This window comes from Schistocerca nitens, chromosome 6 (genome assembly GCF_023898315.1).
Source record: "Schistocerca nitens isolate TAMUIC-IGC-003100 chromosome 6, iqSchNite1.1, whole genome shotgun sequence".
Classification (NCBI taxonomy): Eukaryota; Metazoa; Arthropoda; class Insecta; order Orthoptera; family Acrididae; genus Schistocerca; species Schistocerca nitens.
The window spans coordinates 214,563,925-214,590,784 of NC_064619.1; positions in this window are offsets into that span (position 1 = coordinate 214,563,925).

Consider the following 26,860-nt stretch of genomic DNA (forward strand, 5'->3'; position numbering starts at 1 on the left):
TCCGGGCGGGGCAAAGGAAAAGTAGCAGTTACTAGTTGTGGATTCACAGTTGCCTTGAAGTCCACACAAAGTCTCAATTTTCCGGAAGGTTTTGGCAAAATTACTAAGGGTGAGGCCCAGAGAGAAGCCTGCACACGTTCAATTACACCTTGAGATTCTAAATCGTTTAATGTTCTTGCGACCTCATCACGCAATGCGTGGGGAACATTGCGCGCTCTGAAAAACTTCGGATGCGCGTTTGCTTTCAGTTCCAAATGTGCTTCATAGTTCTTAGCGCAACCAAGGCCCGGTGCAAAAATGACCGCAAATTCTTCACATAGACTAGAAACACTGGCGGAAGGCACAGTCTGAATCACTGAGAGGACCTGATTTACTATAGACAAGTTAAACAACTGAAATAAGTCTAAACCAAACAAGTTCACTGCAGTAGAAGAACGAAGAACGTAAAATGACACAAGTTTTGCTTGTCCCTTGTATGTTGCAAGAAGGCTGCACTGTCCTAACACTGGTATTTTCTGGCCTGAGTAACTATTGAGCTGAACATTTGCGGCACGCAACGGAGGTTTGCCCAGTTGTTTGTACGTGTCGTGATTGAGCAATGAAACTGCAGCTCCGGTATCGAGCTGGAATGGTATCACTTTGCCTGCAAAGTCTAAGTCGACAAAAAGTTTATTGTCCTGCTGACGACAAAAGCGACTGTGTTGTGCAACTGGAACAGACACTGGGACAGAATCACGTGCGACGTGACGGGACTTCCGTCGACGTCGACGCACACTTTCTGTGGAATGAACACTGTCACCGGACGGGGTGGAATGAACTACATGAATATCCATGGGCGAAGGTTCCCCCCATGAACCATGGACCTTGCCGTTGGTGGGGAGGCTTGCGTGCCTCAGCGATACAGATGGCCGTACCGCAGGTGCAATCACAACGGAGGGGTATCTGTTGAGAGGCCAGACAAACATGTGGTTCCTGAAGAGGGGCAGCAGCCTTTTCAGTAGTTGCAGGGGCAACAGTCTGGATGATTGACTGATCTGGCCTTGTAACATTAACCAAAACGGCCTTGCTGTGCTGGTACTGCGAACGGCTGAAAGCAAGGGGAAACTACAGCCGTAATTTTTCCCGAGGGCATGCAGCTTTACTGTATGATTAAATGATGATGGCGTCCTCTTGGGTAAAATATTCCGGAGGTACCCCCATTCGTATCTCCGGGCGGGGACTACTCAAGAGGACGTCGTTATCAGGAGAAAGAAAACTGGCTTTCTACGGATCGGAGCGTGGAATGACAGATCCCTTAATCGGGCAGGTAGGTTAGAAAATTTAAAAAGGGAAATGGAGAGGTTAAAGTTAGATATAGTGGGAATTAGTGAAGTTCGGTGGCAGGAGGAACAAGACTTTTGGTCAGGTGATTACAGGGTTATAAATACAAAATCAAATAGGGGTAATGCAGGAGTAGGTTTAATAATGAATAAAAAAATAGGAGTGCGGGTTAGCTACTACAAACAGCATAGTGAACGCATTATTGTGGCCAAGATAGACACAAAGCCCATGCCTACTACAGTAGTACAAGTTTATATGCCAACTACCTCTGCAGATGATGAAGAAATTGATGAAATGTATGACGAGATAAAAGAAATTATTCAGGTAGTGAAGGGAGACGAAAATTTAATAGTCATGGGTGACTGGAATTCGTCAGTAGGAAAAGGGAGAGAAGGAAACATAGTAGGTGAATATGGATTGGGGGGAAGAAATGAAAGAGGAAGCCGCCTTGTAGAATTTTGCACAGAGCATAACTTAATCATAGCTAACACTTGGTTCAAGAATCATAAAAGAAGGTTGTATACCTAGAAGAATCCTGGAGATACTAATAGGTATCAGATAGATTATATAATGGTAAGACAGAGATTTAGGAACCAGGTTTTAAATTGTAAGACATTTCCAGGGGCAGATGTGGATTCTGACCACAATCTATTGGTTATGAACTGCAGATTGAAACTGAAGAAACTGCAAAAAGGTGGGAATTTAAGGAGATGGGACCTGGATAAACTGAAAGAACCAGAGGTTGTAGAGAGTTTCAGGGAGAGCATAAGGGAACAATTGACAGGAATGGGGGAAAGAAATACAGTAGAAGAAGAATGGGTAGCTCTGAGGGATGAAGTAGTGAAGGCAGCAGACGATCAAGTAGGTAAAAAGACGAGGGCTAATAGAAATCCTTGGGTAACAGAAGAAATATTGAATTTAATTGATGAAAGGAGAAAATAAAAAAATGCAGTAAATGAAGCAGGCAAAAGGGAATACAAACGTCTCAAAAATGAGATCGACAGAAAGTGCAAAATGGCTAAGCAGGGGTGGCTAGAGGACAAATGTAAGGATGTAGAGGCTTATCTCACTAGGGGTAAGATAGTTACTACCTACAGGAAAATTATAGAGACCTCTGGAGAAAAGAGAGCCACTTGTATGAATATCAAGAGCTCAGATGGCAACCCAGTTCTAAGCAAAGAAGGGAAGGCAGAAAGGTGGAAGGAGTATATAGAGGGTTTATACAAGGGCGATGTACTTGAGGACAGTATTATGGAAGTGGAAGAGGATGTAGATGAAGATGAAATGGGAGATAAGATACTGCGTGAAGAGTTTGACAGAGCACTGAAAGACCTGAGTCGAAACAAGGCCCCGGGAGTAGACAACATTCCATTAGAACTACTGATGGTCTTGGGAGAGCCAGTCATGACAAAACTCTACCATCTGGTGAGCAAGATGTATGAGGCTGGCGAAATACCCACAGACTTCAAGAAGAATATAATAATTCCAATACCAAAGAAAGCAGGTGCTGACAGATGTGAAAATTACCGAACTATCAGTTTAATAAGTCACAGCTGCAAAATACTAACGCGAATTCTTTACAGACGAATGGAAAAACTGGTAGAAGCGGACCTCGGGGAAGATCAGTTTGGATTCCGTAGAAATGTTGGAACACGTGAGGCAATACTAACCTTACGACTTATCTTAGAAGAAAGATTAAGAAAAGGCAAACCTACGTTTCTAGCATTTGTAGACTTAGAGAAAGCTTTTGACTACGTTAACTGGAATACTCTCTTTCAAATTCTGAAGGTAGCAGGGGTAAAATACAGGGAGCGAAAGGCTATTTACAATTTGTACAGAAACCAGATGGCAGTTATAAGAGTCGAGGGGCATGAAAGGGAAGCAGTGGTTGGGAAAGGAGTGAGACAGGGTTGTAGCCTCTCCCAGATGTTATTCAATCTGTATATTGAGCAAGCAGTAAAGGAAACAAAAGAAAAATTCGGAGTAGGTATTAAAATTCATGGAGAAGAAGTAAAAACTTTGAGGTTCGCCGATGACATTGTGATTCTGTCAGAGACAGCAGAGGACTTGGAAGAGCAGTTGAACGGAATGGACAGTGTCTTGAAAGGAGGATATAAGATGAACATCAACAAAAGCAAAACGAGGATAATGGAATGTAGTCAAATTAAATCGGGTGATGCTGAGGGGATTAGATTAGGAAATGAGACACTTAAAGTAGTAAAGGAGTTTTGCTATTTAGGGAGTAAAATAACTGATGATGGTCGAAGTAGAGAGGATATAAAATGTAGACTGGCAATGGCAAGGAAATCGTTTCTGAAGAAGAGAAATTTGTTAGCATCGAGTATAGATTTAAGTGGGAAAAGCAGGCGCCAGGTTGAGATTCATAGGAAGAATTCTAAGAAAATGTGACTCATCGACGAAAGAAGTAGCTTACAAAACGCTTGTTCGTCCGATTCTTGAGTATTGCTCATCAGTATGGGACCCTTACCAGGTTGGATTAATAGAAGAGATAGACATGATCCAGCGAAAAGCAGCGCGATTCGTCATGGGGACATTTAGTCAGCGCGAGAGCGTTACGGAGATGCTGAACAAGCTCCAATGGCGGACACTTCAAGAAAGGCGTTACGCAATACGGAGAGGTTTATTATCGAAATTACGAGAGAGCACATTCCGGGAAGAGATGGGCAACATATTACTACCGCCCACATATATCTCGCGTAATGATCACAACGAAAAGATCCGAGAAATTAGAGCAAATACGGAGACTTACAAGCAGTCGTTCTTCCCACGCACAATTCGTGAATGGAACAGGGAAGGGGGGATCAGATAGTGGTACAATAAGTACCCTCCGCCACACACCGTAAGGTGGCTCGCGGAGTATAGATGTAGATGTAGATGTAGAAGTGTCAGGAAGTCGTTTCTGAAAGTATTTGTATGGAGTGTAGCCATGTATGGAAGTGAAACATGGACGATAACCAGTTTGGACAAGAAGAGAATAGAAGCTTTCGAAATGTGGTGTTACAGAAGAATGCTGAAGATAAGGTGGGTAGATCACGTAACTAATGAGGAGGTATTGAATAGGATTGGGGAGAAGAGAAGTTTGTGGCTTAACTTGACTAGAAGAAGGGATCGGTTGGTAGGACATGTTTTGAGGCATCAAGGGATCACAAATTTAGCATTGGAGGGCAGCGTGGAGGGTAAAAATCGTAGAGAGAGACCAATAGATGAATACACTAAGCAGATTCAGAAGGATGTAGGTTGCAGTAGGTACTGGGAGATGAAGAAGCTTGCACAGGATAGAGTAGCATGGAGAGCTGCATCAAACCAGTCTCAGGACTGAAGACCACAACAACAACAACAAAGGTCACGAGCCTGAGTTTCCTTGGTTCGATTCCGGCGCGAAGCAAAGGGCCTGGAATTGGTGTGAGTGTCTGATCGGAGCTTTTTCTGGCAATCACTTTGGACATGTCCTTTCTTATGACGGTAAAAGCAAATAGCTTGGCGTGATGGGCAATTTTCACGCGAATGTCGAGTTGCACACCGCGGGCATGATTTCACTGCATTAGCTTGCTTACGTGGCGCACGTGTTTGCGAGCTAGGCTGCCGCCGCGCCGACGGGTGCGAGGGCCTCTGAGCGTCCCGTGCAGCGGGCCCGGCGGGCCGGTTAATGTGACACACTGCCGGCGAAGTTGCAAATGAGTCCTGAGCAAAGTCAAGTGTGTCTTGCCTATCCAATATGTCTATCACTTGTTGAAGGGAGGGATTAACTAGTTTCAAAATCTGTTCCCGTATGCGAACATCAGAAACGTTCTGTGCTATTGCATCACGCACCATAGTATCTGAATAAGGAAGTCCACATTCGCATTCAAACGCACACTCCCTAGTAAGTCCTTGCAATGTCGCCACCCATCCCCTATTAGTCTGACCGGCCGTACGTTTTGTACGAAAGAACGTATACCTTTTTGCAATGACATTTACTGTTTCTTTGAAATAGGCATCTAAAGCAGACAAAAGTTCTTCGTAGGACAGAGTTGCTACGTCGCACCGGGGAAACAACTTCACTATCACTCGGTAGGTGGACACACCGACACAAGAAAGCAAGAACGGCTGCCGCACATTACCTTGAATCCTGTAGGCGGCGAGGTGGAAGGCGAATTGCCGGGACCACTCTTGCCAGGACTCGTGGGTTGCATCAAAGGGTCTGAATTGAGGTGCAACAGCATGTTGTGGCTGCGGTAGCGATGAAGCGGCGGCGGCCGCATCGGTGTGCAGCGCACATTGACCCTGGACGAGCTGTCCAAGAGCATCCAATAACGCCTGCGTCTGCTGATTCTGCAAGCGATAAAATTCGGACAGTACATCTGGAGATTGTGGCGAAGCCATGACACAAAGAAATTAGGGCAAAGTAAAACACAAAATCCTTTGTAGACTCGTCGCCATGTGATGTGTTGGCAGCTGAGCCAACACCTTGTAGATAGAGGTGGCTTAAAAGGCACGCTAGACTAACGCAGACGGGCGTGAAGTACTGGAACAGGATACGTAATTAATGCTATGAAGAAAAGTACGTAGCTGGTATAATACTTATCTTTAATCAATCATTGTGGTACATCGCACAAAAGAGACTTTAATTACAATCACTGTAAGGCTAATGGCGCCTTGCTAGTTCGTAGCCATTAACTTAGCTGAAGGCTATTCTGTCTCTCGGCTAATGAGAGAGAAAGGCTTCGTACGTCTAGTCGCTAGCTCTGTCGTCCGTACAACTGGGCTGAGTTCGAGTCAGTCTCTCGAGACCTGCCTTGTGGTGGCGCTAGGTTTGCGATCACACAGTGGCGACACGCGGGTCCGACATGTACTACAGGACCGCGGCCGATTTAAGCTACCACCTAGCACGTGTGGTGTCTGGCTGTGACACCACAGTACATGTAGTGACTACACTGTTTTTCCATTTCTATACAAGGACAGGGTACAAATTCTGTAAGTTGCGTAAGCAACAAGGACAGACATGCCGTCATTGGGTGACTGAACTGCACGGCCTTACAACACTGTGTAGATTCAAATGTGGCTGTGGCATATACTAGTGACGCAATGATTCCTGATGCCATCACGCACAATGTGGTTGATTCGAGAACAGATTCTAAATACCCGGACCTCACCTTGCAAAAAGTTCTGCAGATTCTCGACTATCAAGATTCCTGCGAAAGCACAGCACACAGCTTCGAGGTAGCGCCTGTTTGTTCTCTAGATAGCTGCGACAAACAGGCCTCGCAACCGGCTCGCAAACTGTGGCCCGGCTGGACAGACACAGCCACAGCGCTTACGTAAACACGTTTCACGTCCGGCACAGGGTGTGACCCTCGCGTGAAGTGACGTGCCTTTGAGGCAAATGGGGACATGTATAGTCTGTGTGCTTACAGAAGCGTAAGAGACTCCCTTCTGCCATTCCTTCACGCATATCTGTGTCACAAACAGTGTGTAGTGTCTTCCAAAACCCACAGTGTCGTTAGTACAAAACAACAGCCGTTCACTGTGCGGCTGGTCCCGGCGGAGGTTCGAGTCCTCCCTCGGGCGTGGGTGTGTGTGTTTGTCCTTAGGATAGTTTAGGTTAAGTAGTGTGTAAGCTTAGAGACTGATGACCTTAGCAGTTAAGTCCCATAAGATTTCACACACATTTTTTGAACATCCGTTCAGGAAAGGCTCCCAACTCATCTGCGGTGCTAAGTGAGAACAATAAACTTCTTGTCTCTCTTACTATTGCTGGACAACCAGTCCGTTTGCAACTTGACACTGGCTCTTCAGTGATTCTGCTTAACTGTAGCCCGAATTGCTTGGCAGACCTAAGTTGTGGACATGGTGCCAACGCTGACGGCGTATAACGGCCAAGACGCTCCTGTCTTGGGTAGTTGTATCCTTCCTGCAACTTTCCAAAATTTCACAGACTTTGACAGCGTTTCCCTCCTGAGACGGTGCTAATATTTTTGCTCAAGGCCCTTTTCATCTATTTGGGTTAAGCATTCAGGAAAATGTATTTTCTATTTCTTCCTTTGATCCTCGGGACAGTGTTGTTCAGTTATGTGCGGAATTTCAGGATTTGTTTACTGAGGGCTTAGGCAAAACCAGTAATTTTGTTGCCCACGTCACAATGAAGGATAAGGTACAGCCACTTTTTGTAGAGCTCGTCCCGTCCCTCTGCTCTTCGGGAACAGATGGCTAAGAATCTCATTGCTTTGCACGCCAATTGGGTCGTAAAACCCATGCCTGCCAGTCAGTGGGCATCCCCTCTTGTTATTCTAAAGAAGCTCATCGGCAGACACCGGTTGTGCGCCGATTTTGAGAAAACTGTGAGTCCTCAGACACTCATTGACAGTTATCCCTAGCTGCGCCCGGAAGAACTGATGGATAAATTGGGTGCCAGTCATTACTTTTGCTAAATTGATTTGCGCGACGCTTACTTGCAAATATCTCTGGTTGAACAGTGGCAACAAGTTTTTGTCATTAACACTCCTCTTGGTCTCTTCAGATTTTTGAGATTGCAGTTTGGTAGTGTTTACGCACCCGCTATATTTCAGTGCTTTCTGGAGCAGCTGATTGCAAATGTTCCTTTTTGATAGAATTTTTTAGATGAGATTGCTATCTCAGGGTACACTCCGGAAGAACACATTAGGAATCTTCACACTCTGTTTCAAGTGTTGTATACAGCTGGGCTCAAATTAGACACAGACAAATGTGTGATTTTTGAGACTGAACTTAGGTACTTAGCACATGCCATTAACAGCTAGGTGTTCACCCATTGCATCTATTTGCTTGCTATCCGTCACCTTCCACCCCAAGCAATGTGTGTGAATTGCAGCCTGCGTTAGGGAAGCTCACATATTACATCCGATTTAGTCCTACCGCTGTTCAAACCGAGGCTCCCTTGCGCTGCTTGAACAGGAAGAATGTTCCTTTTGTTTGTTCGCAAGTGTGTCAGTCTGCTATCCAAAAGTTTACAGATGTTTTGTCTGCTGATCAATGCCTTGTTCAAATTGATCCAGCCAAAACTGTGGTCTTGGCTGTGGATGCTTCCTCTTACGGCATCGGTGCAATTTTGCAGCATAAATTTGGCGCTATTGACATGCTTCGAAGTTGATCAAAGCTCAGTGTAATTATTCACAAACTGAGAAGGAGACTCTCGCCATTTTCTATGGTGTCACTAAGTTTCGCCGGTATCTTTTTGGCAGAAAATTTTACATGGTGAGTGACTATAGGCCTCTATAATTTTTTTTTTACCGCTTCTGAGTCAGTTCCAACTCGCAGAGAGCAGAAGCTGCAGCTGCGGGCTCTTCTTTTATCATATTACCATTATGAGATTATCAGTCCACGTCTAAACATACCATCGCAGATGCTCTTTCTAGCCAAGGCTCAACATTCTATGAGTCCTCTTCTTCGTACTGCTACACTAATGCTCAAACACAGCTGCTTTGCATAGGTTTTCTCTTAGATACTGGGAAAATGCCCAGGCCACAGCAACATATCCTGATTTGCAGATTCTGTCGCACTAGATCCGCACTCGTTGGTCACGTTCAGCCAGAGAGATTTGTAACTCTGTGGTTCACAGATATCTTGTCCTTCAGCAGTTCCTTGCAGTTCACCAAGGTGTCATTTTGCTTCGCACCAAACTGACCAGTCACATGTTGTGGTTCCCCAGGCTTTCGAGTCTGGCAAGCTTCGTTTGCTACACAAACGTCACTGGAACGACGTTCGCATCTGGCAGCTGTCATGACATCTATGCACTTGGCACAGTTTGGGTGCACAAACCGAACAATGGATTTCTCAGTGCCAACCCTGTACTGAACATCAGTCAGCTGTACCTCAGCAGTCCTTTGCATGGCCCAAACCTCAACACGTTGGCAAAGTTTGTACTTGGATTTCACGGGTCCTTAGTGGAATACAGATTGGCTCATCGACGTTGACACTTTAAGCAAACTTCCTTTCGTAGTTTCTATGCATTCTGTTACAGCTCCTTCCACAATCCAGACGTTGTCGTCGATGTCTTGGCTCGAGTGATTTCTTGAAATGATTGTGACTGACAATAGATCTCAATTTGTTGCCGCCGAGTTCGAACAGTTTTGCACTGCCCTGGCATCACTTCATCATGAGTGCACGATCCCACCTGCGAACCAACAGCGAAGATGATAGCTTTGTACGAACTTTTAAGCAACATATGGACAAGATTCGTGCCTCCCAAACAAGAGATCAAGCTCTGTTTGCTATTATTATCTTCCTACAATCCCAGCCATGTGATGGACTTTCACTGGTGTAGTTGTTACTCGGATGGTGCCACAATACCTTGCTTCAGTTGGTTCACCCACCGTGGCAGACATTGCCCGCTCCGCCCAGAAAGGCAAAGTATGACACTAACGATTCGTTCTTCTACAGATTGTATGGTGGACGAAGGCACTGGGAACGAGGCAACATTGTAAGTTTTCTCAGGCCTATGTTTCTCGTGCAGAGACCGAGAGGATTGCTGAGACGCCACCAGAATCAAATTTGTCCATATGAATTGCGTGATCCTGCCACAGGCATTTTGCTTTCAGATGCCTGGAAGCAGCAGCCCTTGCTGCATTCCGCTCCCGCAAGGTCAATACCAGTCCCAGAGTCGATGGAAGTCGATGCCCTTTCACAAGTGTCGCTGTCTCAACAGCCACCAACGTCTGAGGGTGTGACCCTCTTCCAGACGGCTCGCCCACGTGCTGCATTGGGTTCCTCTGCAGTCGTCGAAATGCCTCCGTTTGCTTTTCTGCCTCTTGATGTGGGTGCGCGATCTCTGCCCAGTTTTTCAGTTGGTGTTCCCGGACAGGCTCAGGGCATATGCCAGGGTGTAGGTGGGAGCTCGTCACTGGCCCTAGTTTTGACTACTGTCTCCTCATTGCCACCCATATCCAGCCCTCCTTCCTGCCGTCCTCACCACCATATGATGATGGTGAAGAGATTTGGGAGAAGGGAGGAGATGTGATATCACGTATCGACATCATCCCATGGGCATCCCGAAGTTGGCAATGGAATTGCAAGTTTCCGTCACACCCCAATAGCGGACACATGGGGCCTGGAAGACCCAATGGCATGAGCTCGATGAGCCACGCCTCCATAGGCTCGGTACCATAAGCGACCTATGCCAGCGCAATACAGAACGGCGATTGGCAGTCAGAGAACCGCTTGCTCTTGGAGCCTCTTCGCCACAACACGGTCATTCATGCTTACTGCACACAGCCTCATCCTTATTGATATGGGAAGCTGCGTTCTAGTTCTTGCTGCATTTTTTTGTAATTAATCTTGATTTGATTGGTGAAATACATGTTCAGTAAATCTTATGTTTACTGTTTTGATTGTTTGCTAATCATTTTGTCGTACACAAGAACTGTCTTTCTTCAAAGGTAACGTTTTCCTGAAGCGCTGGTAATCCTTCAAAAATCAGTGATACACAGCACCTATTAATCTGTTTCATTAAGTATATGACCCTATGACTTTGTCACCGATAAATCCGCCCATACACTATGTAAGATGGCAAGAACGATGCCCCTTACATGAAGTTACTAAAGATCACCTAACTCACGTTGAGTGAACAGTAGGGCTGAACAAAACTGACTGATAAGGCACAATGCATCTTGGAATAATTAATGTCGGGTGATGGTTTTAAAGTAATTCACATAACATGAAAAAACTTTGTGGAAATGTGTCGATTTGCTGGAGGCTAGTTTATCCCAGGGAAGTATACAGTGACCGTGGCCGGCCTGCGGGGGAGTGGCGAAAGGAAGCGACAATAGGCAGCTTAGGGCGGCTCAAGCTCTGAGAAAGCGGTAACGGGGCGCGGCCTCCAGCTGCCTTAAGATGAGTGACAGTGAGTCGGTGGTTGACCCCATGCTGGTGTACCGGGAAGCAGATGGAGAACTTGTACGCCTGTTGATAAATGTCCGTCGTCCCGTTTTCAGTGAAACATGCGAGAATGCCGCGCAAAGCTACAGTGGAGCGGTCAACAGAGGTCAAAATATGTGTGTTCGTCACTATAGCAACTTCATGCTGAATTCACGGTCCGCAGAGTCTGACGTAAATCAGGTGAAGAGCGACAGAATGAAATATGCCGGCCTCCGATGGGAACGTAGGACCAAGGAATTTGAAGTACTCTCCTGGGAGTCAAAATTCCGGAAAAATTGGTGTTTCTGCAGACGCTAACCTTGAAGGGTGGCCTGGGAGGAGATAAATAGCAGAAGTTGAGAGGAAGGGAAATTTTGTGGGAATTTGTTCAGAGCAGGCATCGGTCGGCGCTGGGAAGCGACACATAATTAACGCGACTTGCGCTGCAATTGACGTAAGTGATTTTGCTGGAGGGGAAACCGAGGCGAAGAGCGGACTGGCAGAAGTCTCCGTAGAGGTCTTTCTTTCCTAACTTGCCTAGAGTGCGGACGTGGCGTTCTTTACTCAGCTTGCCTGGGAAAGAGTGAGCATCTCTGCAGTTTAGGACCTAGCAAATGGAACGATTGAGCTTGGTGATAGGAAGTTTTGGTTCAGCTATGTACTGAGCAAGGCAGCTAGGAGTGAATAGACGAGCGCAGCCTTGCAGCACCATGAGATCGCCCAATGTCTGCACAATGACGCCGCTCTGCTACGCTGTATTCGGTGATATTTCGCCCTCTTTGGCCACTGATTAATGTGTTGGATCACGTCAGCAAAGTTTCGATGAGGGTTTTATGGGCCGTGTAGTGTAGAATTCTTCTCGCACTTCGCATTATGCCTGGATCAGTCGATAGGATTTACTTTTGAGTTACGCAAACGCAATTTATTACCACTGCCTGTTAGGAGAGTCACGTAATGTGGTGATTGAAGGTCGTGAGTTAAAAATAAATCTGTGCTAATCGACTACATGGGTTTTCAATCAAGTAGTTGAAATCCCAAGTCACTTTCTTAATTAATTTTATGTTCAACATTTGCATCTGGTGTTCAATAGCTGAATATAACATCATGTGCACCCCTTTTAATTAAAAGGGATCAATTCTGAATCAATTAATGTCAACACTGCCACCGCAGTTCAATCAAGAGTCACAGGGCCTTATTACTTTTTCTCCGTTATCCGACATTGCGGAAGTTTTGCACTCTCTGTTGATCTGTTAGTTAATTACCTGGGGTGAACACACACCAAAACCAGATAAGTGAGTCCGCAGCTCGTGGTCGTGCGGTAGCGTTTTCGCTTCCCGCGCCCGGGTTCCCGGGTTCGATTCCCGGCGGGGTCAGGGATTTTCTCTGCCTCGTGATGACTGGGTGTTGTGTGCTGTCCTTAGGTTAGTTAGGTTTAAGTAGTTCTAAGTTCTAGGGGACTGATGACCATAGATGTTAAGTCCCATAGTGCTCAGAGCCATTTGAACCAGATAAGTGATGGGTGGGGTGTTACAACTGATACTGAAGCGATTTCAGTGCTTAGCCTCCATGATTGGTCCACGATATGCTTCCAACAACGTGTGTATATTGTGGTAATTTACTACGCCATCTATTTTGGCTCCTCCCTACACCTCTGTATGTTACACTTTACCCGCCACAATACGTATTGATTTCCGGATGTACAGTTATAGGAACTTTTCTTCTAGTTTTGTTCAGTACTATCTCCTGTGGAAATATGTGGCTTTTTCTTAAACACTGTTGTGGTCACGTATTAAGTATGGCGCCCAACACCAAGCTAGTACAAAGCGAGCCACTTACCAAAGAAACATAGCTGCTCTACTGAAGGTGCCGTGTTTACACGCTTGCAACTAAATTGCCATAGCGCGATTAGTATCATAACAGAAAATAAGTTGGCAGCATAATATGAAATAAGTGACAATCATTCATTAACCTTATACAGAATATAAGTACTCATCTTAATGCAATATAGATGCGTGGCGCTGAAGTAAAGTTCTGACACTGGTAATCTAACTCACTATACGATGACTGTCTAATACAGCAGAAGTTCAAACGTGGATTGTTGTTATTGACGATCTGTCAGGTCCTGAGAATGTCGAACTCTTTGACGCTCGGTGTTGTATGTCCGATAATCATTCCCTGATAGCTGCTGGACTATAACTGTGGTAACTGTAGGTAACAGTTCGGCAACTGGAACTGGTCAGAAACTGTAGACAACTGGGACTGGATGGCAACTGCAGACAACCGTAGACAACTGAAACTGGACAGCAGCTTTATACGACTGGAACCGGACGGCAACTGTAGACAACTTAAGACATCTGGAACTGGATGGCAGCTGTTGACTAATGTAGGCAACTGTAACTGGTCGGCACCAATAGAAAAATGGAAGTCAACCTTTATCTGCGAATGGCGAAAAGATATCCAGCTGTTTTGCGGATCCATCAAGTAATATCTTGTATCTGCGCCGTCAGTAGTGGCTAAAATAACTATTTGTGCATGGAGCGGACTCTTTGTCTTGTGTTGGAAGCGTAATAAAGGTTCCTGTTACGTGCACCCTCTATGTGGCGACTGATCGGAACAATGTGGCACTACGCTGTAGAAGCCTGGCTGATGTCACACTCTGTGGTTATAGCTGTGTACCTAGTGTGACAGTGGACACAGAAAATACTCTGTATATTGTGAACAGCAGCGGTCGCTTAGTACTGCGTGGGGTACGCCTGAAGCAGCTTTTACGCGTTCTGTTTGCTGGGAACTCTTCAGCCCAAAGACAAAACTGATCAGATGTTGTGTACGCTCCTATTTTCAGTGTTGTAGTCTTCTCTAGGAAAACTTTTTATTTTCCAGGATCGTAACGATGGATACATTTATTACTAGCTTCGATCAGTAAAACAGCAATCTCAAGGATTGAAAACATATAGACAACTACAAGTCAATATTCATAGTATAAACAACAGAGGAAATTAATGATTAATAATAGCTGTAAGAGTACATACCATATGATAGAAAGCAGTGTCTACTAGACACTTTGTTACAGTCGTGTTTACAGTTCCAAGCTGCAAGCAGTCATATCAAACATCAATAAGGAAATCGCAAGAAAATACTTTCGGCTCAGAGTGCAATGGTGAAAAACTTACAATGCTGCATAACAGGTAACGCCTCTTTCCGCTACTGACAAGCAAATTTTGCGTTTCTAGAAATACATAACTATATTTATGAAATGCCTCATTTGCATACCTCTTGAGTATGACACAGGATACCAATTAAACACAGAACCAATCAAAATCTAAATGAGTAGTATTTTACTAATTCGTGTCGATAGAAGCACGCTTGTGTACAGATACCCAGTTTTATTAAAACAGACTTTCGTTGTAAGGTTATCGTGGGTAGTTTTATTTCATTTCTTATAATACAGTACACAATTTTCGTAAGGTTTCCTTTAGCGTTGTTGAAACAATAGTAAACATGAGAGCGAAATTAATCATCAACGATATATGCGAATTCTCTGACGTTATCTATAACAGTCTGACAATGCACATGCAGTTTATTGATTACATGCATGTAGAAAACTTGTTCTGAGTTAAATCGGTCAAACAATGTTTGAAGAAGAATAAAATGCCACTACCACACGACAGCTAATGTAGAAAATACTTTTCTGACGTATTTCGGCACGATGCGCTCTTCCCATACATAATACAAAAGCTTCGAGATGCATCTGCTGCCTGGCTGTCTATTAAACCTGAAAAGAACAAAATGTCACAGAAGTTAGCCCTCTTTCCACATGCGACTATTTTGGGTTGAGAAGTGAATGGAATTATGTTCAAAGTTCCATTAGATTGGTAACCTCAGCAGACAGGAGAAATGCGTTTTAAAAAAATTCAGCAGTAAATGTATTCGAACTCGCGACGTCTTATCTATGGTACAATACATTTACCATTACGCTACTAGCTGACAGATAGCTACAGGAACTCCAGAGCTGAACAACAATTCCTCCAGAACTTCTGCATACCACAGTGCTGCGAGATAATGCAAATGGCCAGGTCTAGAATTATGAGAGAAACAGTTACAGCTTTTCTTTTGCGCTGCACGACGTTTTCTACAAAAAGATAGCGCAACAGAATAGCTCAAGTGGAAAGGAACACTTCTTATTTAAATTTCTGCATCCTACACTGTTGGCAGTTCTGTGTAGGTGACAGTTACGTAATTTTATTTCGGTGATTACAAAATAGAGTCGAATGTATGCACTGGGTAGCCGAGGCAGCTAGTTCATGGTGATTCGGTCAACCAAGTAAATGAATTTACTGAACATGTTGCAATTTACTACAGGGAGCCTGTGTGTCAGGATTCTCATGCAGTGTGGCGCAACGGTGTTACGATAGAAAAATGTGTCAAAGAAATAAGTATTTGGTGGTCTGTTGGACAGATGATAGTTTCTTATACCTCTGGTCTATGTTCGATTCCCACTTCCGTCAATGATTTTAGATAGGGAGACAAAGATTCCATTCTCTTCTGGCTACACCAAGTGAAGAATATATAATGGCAGTGTGGTCTGAAATTCATATTAAAGATGATATTCCTTCGCTGCCACGTAGACGTTAGTTTGAACCACAATAAAGTCTGGAGTGGCGACATGTAGAAACTCTATCACCAGTAAACTTTCTTATACTAGTTATTTATTACTAGTGACGAAACAAACGCTATGTAGGGTCACAGGACACTTATTCCATCTTTTATCTGAGCTTCTGTATGTCGATAAAATTGGTTCTGAACTGAGAATGCAACTCAGACCGCCCTTAACGCGGAATTTGATCCCTTCGTGACAATACAGCTCGGCTACAATTTGTTGTTAGTTCAAAACTGCAGATTCCTCAACATCTCCACATATTGCGCGTGAATGGGTTAGAATACTGGCCCGGCACTAAAGTTTTCATTATATATAATCAAGCTCTAGCATGAGAACACCTATCTGCTGGTGGATAATAATTTTGATTTTTAATGTATTTTCATTCGTTGTCAACACTAACGATATCTGACGTTTTTGACTCCCAGTGGGACACAGAACTATTTGCGAGATCACTGCAAGTTCAAGATGTAATTCCGAGCTGCTGGTGGAGAAAAATTCGGTAGCTGACGTCTCTTTGTGTGTAGTCAACAACGATATGTGTGGGGCTCTATTCCCAGTCAGCACTGAACTCTTCGTCATATTATCTCTAGTTCAAACATGCTCGCATGTCGCTGCTGGTGCAACAAACCCATATTCAACGTTCGTTTCTCTAGAATATAACAGCGATAGGTGCCGGGTTGGAGTCCTGGGAAAGAAAAAATTAATGTTTCGTCTCGTCATTTCCGTTAAAACATCTAGCTACTGCCGAGAAAATCCGATATGTCACAGTTGGTTGTGCTTCGATATCAGTCCGATGAGGTTCTGGGTTCGAATCCCTGTCCAACACGAAGCTTTACCTCGCGGAATTTCAAGTAAGTTACTTGTGAAGAAGCAATATTTAACATCTCTCATAGTTCGTTAACAGGGACAAGAGATGTTGGGTAAGAATTCGCGTCCGTTAAAAATGTTTGCGTTATGTAATTTAAAGTTGATATTTGCTAAGTGATACTGTCTAAAATCGAGGTATATTACTCCCTGTATGCTTAATCAGGAATGACAGCTTGCGTCAGTCGCGAAATCTTTGCTTAGTCTGCCTGACCTGGGTTTGAATCCATATGCAGAACGAGACGGTTCGTCGTGTCATTTGAAGTTCACACATATTCTCAACTAGCTTCTCGTGGATAACTTAAATTTTTAATGTCATTTTGTGTTAAATAATAAGTACTGTATGTTACTTTGAAGAGGAAATCATGAATACGACGAACTTACTACGTGCATTACCTATCTGACGTAATAATGAGAGTGGTAACATTTCAGGTATGTCATTTATTGTAATAAATGTAATCTTACAAACCTTAAGGACAGTCTTATGTGTGATAATGTGTTACCTGATATTTGTAGCATCGTGGTATTACTTTACATCTTGAGTTACTGCGATACAGAGCAGTGTTTTCTAGTGGTGACTTTTTGGAACCATTTTCAATAGTCAAACGACTGTACCAAGGAGCGATTAGAGGACCTGCTAGACAGCTGCGTTATGCCGGTTGCATGCGAATCAGGCGAAATGTAATTCAGGTCGTTCGGATACTTTTGAGCATGACTGTACATTACGTTTGCTTCAAACACACGCTGTATCGGCCGTGAGCGTTATTTACCTTTCAGATTCGACGTGATGAGTTGATGTTACCCAAGAATGTCTTTAAGGCGACAAAGTAGGGTAGTGCAAAATGGATACGACAAGCTGGATGTTCCTTCTGAGATACTGCAGAAGGACTCGGCAGGAATGCGGCCACTGTATATGATTGCTGGCAGCGGTGATCACGGGAATATACGGCAGCAAGAAAACAGGGCTCCCGACGGCCGAAGACACGGTTACTGCAAGGACAGCTCCGAGCCAGACGCCCTGTAGCGTGCATTCCACTGACCCAAATCACTGCCATTTGCGACTTCAATGGTGTCAAGCGAGAGCTCGGCGGAAGCAGGTGGGAGATCTGCTGTGTTTTCTGATGAAAGTTGCTTCTGCCTCTGTGACAGTGAAAGCCCTGTGTTGGTTAGGAGGAGGCGAGTTGAGGGCCTGCAGCCAACATGCGTGCCAGACACATTGGACCTACTCCTAGAGTTATAGCCTAGAGTGTGATTTTGTTTGACACCAGAGCACTCTCGTGGTTACCCCACGCACCCTGACTGCAAATTTATACGTCAGTACGGTGTAACGACCGGTTGTGCTGCCACTCATGAACAGCATCCAGGGAGAGTTTTCCAACAGGATAACGCTCGTCACATACCGCTGCTGTAACCCAACATTCTGTACACAGAGTCAACGTGTTGCCTTGGCCTGCTAGATCACCAGATCTCTCTCGATTCGAGCACATATAGTACATCATCCACATACATCATTAACCGTCCCTGTATTGACCAACCAAGTGCAACATGCATGGAATTCCATCCAACAACAGGCAACAGGCTCCTGTGCAACACAATGCGTGCAAGTTTGCTTGCTTGCATTCAACATTCTGGCAGTTAACCGGTTATTAATGTACCAGTATTTCATATTTGCTATGGCTTATCTTGCACTTACATTAACCTATCACCTTGTCAACCACTCAAATATGTTACCTAGACAAATGTATTCGCGAAATTGCATTACTCTACATTAACCATGGACCTTGCCGTTGGTGGGGAGACTTGCGTGCCTCAGCGATACAGATAGCCGTACCGTAGGTGCAACCACAACGGAGGGGTATCTGTTGAGAGGCCAGACAAACGTGTGGTTCCTGAAGAGGGGCAGCAGCCTTTTCAGTAGTTGCAGGAGCAACAGTCTGGATGACTGACTGATCTGGCATTGCAACACTAACCAAAACGGCCTTGCTGTGCTGGTACTGCGAACGTCTGAAAGCAAGGGGAAACTACAGACGTAAATTTTCCCGAGGCCATGCAGCTTTACTGTATGGTTAAATGATGATGGCGTCCTCTTGGGTAAAATATTCCGGAGGTAAAATAGTCCCCCTTTCGGATCTCCGGGCGGGGACTACTCAAGAGGACGTCGTTATCAGGAGAAAGAAAACTGGCGTTCAACGGATCGGAGCGTGGAATGTCAGATCCCTTAATCGGGCAGGTAGGTTAGAAAATTTAAAAAGGGAAATGGATAGGTTGAAGTTAGATATAGTGGGAATTAGTGACGTTCAGTGGCAGGAGGAACAAGACTTCTGGTCAGGTGACTACAAGGTTATAAACACAAAATCAAATAGGGGTAATGCAGGAGTAGGTTTAATAATAGGAATGCGGGTAAGCTACTACAAACAGCATATTGAACGCATTATTGTGGCCAAGATAGATACGAAGCCCACGCCTACCACAGTAGTACAAGTTTATATGCCAACTAGCTCTGCAGATGACGAAGAAATTGAAGAAATGTATGATGATATAAAAGAAATTATTCAGATAGTGAAGGGAGATGAAAATTTAATAGTCATGGGTGACTGGAATTCGTCAGTGGGAAAAGGGAGAGAAGGAAACGTAGTAGGTGAATATGGATTGGGGGTAAGAAACGAAAGAGGAAGCCGCCTGGTAGAATTTTGCACAGAGCATAACCTAATCATAGCTAACACTTGGTTAAAGAATCATAAAAGAAGGTTGTATACATGGAAGAATCCTGGAGATACTAGAAGGTATCAGATAGATTATATAGTGGTGAGACAGAGATTTAGGAACCAGGTTTTAAATTGTAAGACATTTCCAGGGGCAGATGTGGACTCTGACCACAATCTATTGGTTATGAACTGTAGATTAAAACTGAAGAAACTGCAAAAAGGTGGGAATTTAAAGAGATGGGACCTGGATAAACTGAAAGAACCAGAGGTTGTAGAGAGTTTCAGGGAGAGCATAAGGGAACAATTGACAGGAATGAGGGAAAGAAATACAGTAGAAGAAGAATGGGTAGCTCTGAGGGATGAAGTAATGAAGGCAGCAGAGGATCAAGTAGAGGGCTAGTAGAAATCCTTGGGTAACAGAAGAAATATTGAATTTAATTGATGAAAGGAGAAAATTTAAAAATGCAGCAAATGAAGCAGGCAAAAAGGAATACAAACGTCTCAAAAATGAGATCGACAAGAAGTGCAAAATGGCTAAGCAGGGGTGGCTAGAGGACAAATGTAAGGATGTAGAGGCTTATCTCACTAGGGGTAAGATAGATACTGTCTACAGGAAAATTAAAGAGACCTTTGGGGAAAAGAGAGCCACTTGTATGAATATCAAGAGCTCAGATGGAAACCCAGTTCTAAGCAAAGAAGGGAAAGCAGAAAGGTGGAAGGAATATATAGAGGGTCTATACAAGGACGATGTACTTGAGGACAATATTATGGAAATGGAAGAGGATGTGGATGAAGATGAAATGGGAGATACGATACTGCGTGAAGAGTTTGACAGAGCACTGAAAGACCTGAGTCGAAACAAGGCCCTGGGAGTAGACAACATTCCATTAGAACTACTGACAGCCTTGGGAGAGCAAGTCCTGACAAACCTCTACCATCTGGTGAGCAAGATACAGGGTGTTTCAAAAATGACCGGTATATTTGAAACGGCAATAAAAACTAAACGAGCAGCAATAGAAATACACCGTTTGTTGCAATATGCTTGGGAGAACAGTACATTTTCAGGCGGACAAACTTTCGAAATTACAGTAGTTACAATTTTCAACAACAGATGGCGCTGCGGTCTGGGAAACTCTATAGTACGATATTTTCCACATATCCACCATGCGTAGCAATAATATGGCGTAGTCTCTGAATGAAATTACCCGAAGCCTTTGACAACGTGTCTGGCGGAATGGCTTCACATGCAGATGAGATGTACTGCTTCAGCTGTTCAATTGTTTCTGGATTCTGGCGGTACACCTGGTCTTTCAAGTGTCCCCACAGAAAGAAGTCACAGGGGTTCATGTCTGGCGAATAGGGAGGCCAATCCACGCCGCCTCCTGTATGTTTCGGATAGCTCAAAGCAATCACACGATCATCGAAATATTCATTCAGGTAATTAAAGACGTCGGCCGTGCGACGTGGCCGGGCACCATCTTGCATAAACCACGAGGTGTTCGCAGTGTCTTCTAAGGCAGTTTGTACCGCCACAAATTCACGAAGAATGTCCAGATAGCGTGATGCAGTAATCGTTTCGGATCTGAAAAATGGGCCAATGATACCTTTGGAAGAAATGGCGGCCCAGACCAGTACTTTTTGAGGATGCAGGGACGATGGGACTGCAACATGGGGCTTTTCGGTTCCCCATATGCGCCAGTTCTGTTTATTGACGAAGCCGTCCAGGTAAAAATAAGCTTCGTCAGTAAACCAAATGCTGCCCACATGCATATCGCCGTCATCAATCCTGTGCACTATATCGTTAGCGAATGTCTCTCGTGCAGCAATGGTAGCGGCGCTGAGGGGTTGCCGCGTTTGAATTTTGTATGGATAGAGGTGTAAACTCTGGCGCATGAGACGATACGTGGACGTTGGCGTCATTTGGACCGCAGCTGCAACACGGCGAACGGAAACCCGAGGCCGCTGTTGGATCACCTGCTGCACTAGCTGCGCGTTACCCTCTGTGGTTGCCGTACGCGGTCGCCCTACCTTTCCAGCACGTTCATCCGTCACGTTCCCAGTCCGTTGAAATTTTTCAAACAGATCCTTTATTGTATCGCTTTTCGGTCCTTTGGTTACATTAAACCTCCGTTGAAAACTTCGTCTTGTTGCAACAACACTGTGTTCTAGGCGGTGGAATTCCAACACCAGAAAAATCCTCTGTTCTAAGGAATAAACCATGTTGTCCACAGCACACTTGCACGTTGTGAACAGCACACGCTTACAGCAGAAAGACGACGTACAGAATGGCGCACCCACAGACTGCGTTGTCTTCTATATCTTTCACATCACTTGCAGCGCCATCTGTTGTTGAAAATTGTAACTACCGTAATTTCGAATGTTTGTCCGCCTGAAAATGTACTGTTGTCCCAAGCATATTGCAACAAACGGTGTATTTCTATCGCTGCTCATTTAGTTTTTATTGCCGTTTCAAATATACCGGTCATTTTTGAAACACCCTGTAAATGAGACAGGCCAAATACCCTCAGACTTCAAGAAGAATATAATAATTCCAATCCCAAAGAAAGCAGGTGTTGACACGTGTGAAAATTACCGAACTATCAGTTTAATAAGTCACAGTGCAAAATACTAACACGAATTCTTTACAGACGAATGGAAAAACTGGTAGAAGCCGACCTCGGGGAAGATCAGTTTGGATTCCGTAGAAATATTGGAACACGTGAGGCAATACTGACCCTACGACTTATCTCAGAAGCTAGATTAAGGAAAGGCAACCTACGTTCCTAGCATTTGTAGACTTAGAGAAAGCTTTTGACAATGTTGACTGGAATACTCTCTTTAAAATTATGAAGGTGGCAGGGGTAAAATACAGGGAGCGAATAGCTATTTACAATTTGTACAGGAACCAGATGGCAGTTATAAGAGTCGAGGGACATGAAAGGGAAGCAGTGGTTGGGAAGGGAGTGAGACAGGGTTGTAGCCTCTCCCCGATGTTATTCAATCTGTATATTGAGTAAGCAGTAAAGGAAACAAAAGAAAAATTCGGAGTAGGCATTAAAATCCATGGAGAAGAAATAAAAACTTTGAGGTTCGCCGATGACATTGTAATTCTGTCAGAGACAGCAAAGGACTTGGAAGAGCAGTTGAACGGAATGGACAGTGTCTTGAAAGGAGGATATAAGATGAACATCAACAAAAGCAAAACAAGGATAATGGAATGTAGTCGAATTAAGTCGGGTGATGCTGCGGGAATTAGATTAGGAAATGAGACACTTAAAGTAGTAAAGGAGTTTTGCTATTTGGGGAGCAAAATAACTGATGATGGTCGAAGTAGAGAGGATATAAAATGTAGACTGGCAATGGCAAGGAAAGCATTTCTGAAGAAGAGAAATTTGTTAACATCGAGTATAGATTTAAATGTCAGGAAGTCGTTTCTGAACGTATTTCTATGGAGTGTAGCCATGTATGGAAGTGAAACAAGGACGATAAATAGTTTGGACAAGAAGAGAATAGTTGTTGCTGTTGTGGTCTTCAGTCCTGAGACTGGTTTGATGCAGCTCTCCATGCTACTCTATCCTGTGCAAGCTTCTTCATCTCCCAGTACCTACTGCAACCTACATCCTTCTGAATCTGCTTAGTGTATTCATCTCTTGGTCTCCCTCTACGATTTTTACCCTCCACGCTGCCCTCCAATGCTAAATTTGTGATCCCTTGATGCCTCAAAACATGTCTTACCAACCGATCCCTTCTTCTAGTCAAGTTGTGCCACAAACTTCTCTTCTCCCCAATCCTATTCAATACCTCCTCATTAGTTACGTGATCTACCAACCTTATCTTCAGCATTCTTCTGTAGCACCACATTTGAAAGCTTCTATTCTCTTCTTGTCCAAACTGGTTATCGTCCATGTTTCACTTCCATACATGGCTACACTCCATACAAATACTTTCAGAAACGATTTCCTGACACTTAAATCTATACTAGATGTTAACAAATTTCTCTTCTTCAGAAACGATTTCCTTGCCATTGCCAGTCTACAGTTTATATCCTCTCTACTTCGACCATCATCAGTTATTTTACTCCCTAAATAGCAAAACTCCTTTACTACTTTAAGTGTCTCATTTCCTAATCTAATCCCCTCAGCATCACCCGATTTAATTTGACTACATTCCATTATCCTCGTTTTGCTTTTGTTGATGTTCATCTTATATCCTCGTTTCAAGACACTCTCCATTCCGTTCAACTGCTCTTCCATGCCCTTTGCTGTCTCTGACAGAATTACAATGTCATCGGCGAACCTCAAAGTTTTTACTTCTTCTCCATGAATTTTAATACCTACTCCGAATTTTTCTTTTGTTTCCTTTACTGCTTGCTCAATATACAGATTGAATAACATCGGGGAGAGGCTACAACCCTGTCTCACTCCTTTCCCAACCACTGCTTCCCTTTCATGCCCCTCGACTCTTATAACTGCCATCTGGTTTCTGTACAAATTGTAAATAGCCTTTCGCTCCTTGTTTTTTACCCCTGCCACCTTCAGAATTTGAAAGAGAGTATTCCAGTTAACGTTGTCAAAAGCTTTCTCTAAGACTACAAATGCTAGAAACGTAGGTTTGCCTTTTCTTAATCTTTCTTCTAAGATAAGTCGTAAGGTTAGTATTGCCTCACGTGTTCCAACATTTCTACGGAATCCAAACTGATCTTCCCCGAGGTCCGCTTCTATCAGTTTTTCCATTCGTCTGTAAAGAGAATAGAAGCATTCGAAATGTGGTGCTACAGAAGAATGCTGAAGATTTGATGGGTAGATCACATAACTAATGAGGAAGTATTGAATAGGATTGGGGAGAAGAGAAGTTTGTGGCACAACTTGACTAGGAGAAGGGATCGGTTGGTAGGACATGTTCTGAGGCATCAAGGGATCACCAGTTTAGTATTGGAGGGCAGCGTGGAGGGTAAAAATCGTAGAGGGAGACCAAGAGATGAATACACTAAGCAGTTTCAGAAGGATGTAGCTTGCAGTAGGTACTGGGAGATGAAGAAGCTTGCACAGGATAGAGTAGCATGGAGAGCTGCATCAAACCAGTCTCAGGACTGAAGACCACAACAACAACAACATTAATTATTTTTTGATGTTGCAATTTTTTTCCGTCACTGTAGAAGGATATTAGAAACGTTGGTTACGGAAGCAGATAATGAGTACTCCAGTATACTGTAATTTCATAAATTACAAACTTCAGGGTGTACATACTGCATAGATCTACGCATTTCTAACAAATTGTATTTTCAGCGTTAAGTGTCAGTGTGGAACTGTACAGAACGCCTTCCTGAAATCAATAAACATGGCATCACATTGGTGCCGTTATCTACTGCCTTCTGGATCGCGTAAACGCTCTCAGCGAGCTTTTCTGATAATTTCCATGTCTTGTCGTGTATATGTTGTTTTAAATGTTCTTCAAATATAAAATAATTGACGTGATGCTTTTACTATCTGATTTATTCTTAATAAGTACAATGGACAAAAAATTAGTCACCTCCAGTAGACATAATGTGGAACACAAACTCTAGCCACTAACTCCAGCCTTTACGACGGCCTCGGTCGGCAAGGAAGAGAGTCCATTAGTTTCTTAAGCTACGGCATATCTAGTAGAAGCTACTCATTGATGATTAGATCCTGTAGAGCTATCAAAATGCGGGGTTGTTGACAGCCACGTTTCACCTGCTCTTCGAAATGGTCACAGATATTTTCTATGGAATTAAGATCGGCTGATTTGACGGGTCACAATGATTAAACCAGTTCTTATGTATGGCAGTGAGGCATGAGTACTGACGGAGGCTTTGGAGAAGAAGCTAAATATCTCATAAAGGAAAGTGCTGAGGAAGATTTCTGGTTCTGTAAAAGAAGGAGAACATGATCTGGTAACCTCAGTCAAAATGGGAAGGCTAAGATGGTTAGGACATGTCCAGCAGATGACAGAAGGAAGGGTCCGGAAGAAGCTGACGATGGGACATCCTGGTGTTAGAAGAAGGAGAGGACGACCACGTGTGAGATGGCTGGAAGATGTGGAAGCCGGTCTGAGAGCTGTGGGAGCGAGGAGGTGGCGCAGCGTACTGAAGACCGAGACGACTGGAAGTCTGTGATTGAGGAGGCCAAGGTCCTCAGAGGACCGTAGTGTCATCGAGTAAGTACGGAAGTAAGCAATAAGATTTGACGGGCCACTCGAGGTGCGGTACGCTGTCTGAATGTTCATCAAACCAGGAACTTACGTCAGCAGCCCTGTGTACATAGCTGTTGCTGCCTTGGAAACTGGGAGTATCACGACATACTCATCATGCAGATGAAGAATATACAGTAACACTCTGTCAATCGAATTTTGAAATAAACATTCCGAACAGATAGCACTCCTGCTTCCGTTTTTAATGCGGTCTTTTCTGCCGTTTTATCTGAGCACCACGACCATGTAGCTGTTTTTACGGATGGGTCTAAGCAGGGTGACTCCGTTGGTTGCCCTGTCGTCTTCCCGGATCGTGTCTTCAAGGTCAGACTGCCTCCAGAATTTACCATCTTCGACGCAGAATTATATGCAGTCTTGCGGGCACTGGAGCAGATGAGACATTCTCCCAGAGTTAGATTTCTCGTCTGTTAAGATTCTTTGAGCGCCCTTTACTCTCTCCAGCGTTTGTACCCAGCAGTTAAAGTAATCCAGACTATCCAGAACGCCCTCCTCCAACTACAGCGACTGGAGAAGGAGGTGTCTTTCTGCTGGGTACCAGGGCACATGGAGCTCTGGGGAATGAAAGGGCTGATCGAGCAGCCAAGGAGGCGTGTCGTGACCGACAGGTCTTTCAGTGTGCTATCCCCCTGCATGCTCTCACCTCGCTGTTGAGGTATAAAGTCGTGTGTCGCTGGGAACATGAGTGGCTAGAAGTGACCGACAACGTGTAGTCAAGCCCACAACTCAGCCGTGGCGTACTTCCTTCCAGCCACGTCGACGGTACGAGATCCTCCTTACTCGTCTTCGCGTCGGCCACAGCCCTATGACGCCTGGATTTTTACTCCGTCGAGAGGACCCTCCGATGTGTGGTGCTTGTGGCATGCACATCACGGTGCACCACAGTTTATTGGACTGCATTTTATTTGATGACCAGCGGACTGGAGCGAATTTGCCGGCGGATCTGCAGTCTATTTTATGCAATGATCAAACGAATGTGGTTCGCGTTTTAAAGTTTTGTGAATTGTCCTACTTTTTAACGATATTTTGGGGAGCTATTTTTAATGTGTCAACAGGGTGGCTGGCTCACCCAAGATTTTTGTAAGTGGTCAGCCAGTCACATTTCCCTGTGCTGTTCTTTTACCTCCTCTGTGTTTTGTTTCCCCTCTGCATTAATTTCTTGATCAGCTGTCTTGCCCCCTCATTGGTATTACTGCAT